Source organism: Parasteatoda tepidariorum, chromosome 9, assembly GCF_043381705.1.
Source record: "Parasteatoda tepidariorum isolate YZ-2023 chromosome 9, CAS_Ptep_4.0, whole genome shotgun sequence".
Taxonomy (NCBI): Eukaryota; Metazoa; Arthropoda; class Arachnida; order Araneae; family Theridiidae; genus Parasteatoda; species Parasteatoda tepidariorum.
The window spans coordinates 66,008,269-66,009,947 of NC_092212.1; positions in this window are offsets into that span (position 1 = coordinate 66,008,269).

Below are 1,679 nucleotides of genomic sequence, written 5' to 3' on the forward strand. Positions count from 1 at the left end.
CTAACGTAAAGATTACAGATTTGAATATCTATGGTATCACTAAAATAGATTAAATCTATTTTTTTAACTAAAGTGGTAGATACATTTTTTTCTTAAAAATAATATAGTGTTTTTGGAAAGTCAAATTTCTTCCGCATTTTTCAAAGCCTTATTATAACAAACTAACAAATTTCAGATAGGAGAACATCTCTTTCACCGTATTAGAATGGCTATATGAAAAGAATCTTAATGTTTCCTACATGTAATAAAGAGAATATGTTTTAGCCAGATTCAAAGGAGGTGCACTAGTAGTCTTAATTGCAGATTAAAAAAATAATACTTTGCACCATATTTATTGAACCCCTAAGGAAATCTTTAAGAACAGAAATAGAATAGAAATAGAAACCTGTAAATAAATGCGTGAAACGCAATCAAAATTTATTTTATTATTATTTAAACCTTTCTATGGGCCATTTATTTCGAGTAAGTGTAAATTAAGGTTTTGGAACTTAAGCTGAAGTTTTTACAATAAATTTTCTAATAATTATGCTTAAGAAATTATTGAATTTTACTTTCAACTACTGAATTATTGAATTGAATTTGAATTCCTTTTATAAAATATTTTTTTAACTTTACAAACTGCAAAAGGAATTATTCAATATTTTTACTTCGTATACGTTTTCTAAGACTGGAGTATGGTCCCTATATTCAAAAAAATTTCTTAATACAACGGATGGAACCCCTTTCTTGGTATCAAAGAGAATATATTTTCAGAGAAAACGAAACATTTAGTTGCTCATCCCGAGGAGTCGATTATGTTCTTAAAGCGAGGAAAAGTAACGCCCCCTTGCTACAGAAAACTGTACATTGCGTTGAAAAGATGATCATAGGAATANAAAATAATGAATTCATATATATCTTAGAAATACATTTATGTATAAATCAGGCATAGTTTTAATATTTTTATTTACTATAAAGATTTATCATTAATAAAAATTTAACTGAAAAATTTAATTATTTTTATTTCGCCTTTGTTTTCATTTAATTGCTATTTCCATTAATAAACCAAAAAAAACAAAATGCACTGTCATATTCCTTGGACATTTTACTACAAAAAACCATATTGAGATTTTTTTTCCCTATAACTTAATTTTTTTTATTTTTGACAGCGAAAAATTACTTTTGTTCCACAGTGCGGCGCGACTAGTATATGAAATTTCATTTTCTCAAAATTTTACTTATAAAGCCGTTAATTTTAATATTTTATCTGAAAAGAATCAAATGAAATTGAATCAAATGAAAATTATTCAAACTATTTTTTAATCCTGTTTAAATATTTGGAAAAAATCTAAGGCCAATTTGTGAAGCGTGTAAGTATACCCCATTTTGAGGCAGCCTTTCTAACGATGTCCTAAAAATGCAATCTATGAACATCATATCGTACAGACACGCCAAGAATGCCCAAGACCCCACAGCGTTATTTAAGGTTTTATATTTTAACAGCTGCAGACAGGACTGTGTAGGGGTTAGGGAACTGAGCTTGCATCGAAAGGTTCTGGGTTCGATTCTCGGGCAAGGTATGGATATTCTTTCATTCTCTGTACCATATGTCCTTACTGAGGGAGCAACGTTGGTCTACCTAATATGGTGCCTCTGAAAGAGTTGCCAACTAATCTGTCCTGTAAAATCCCTGAATTGAC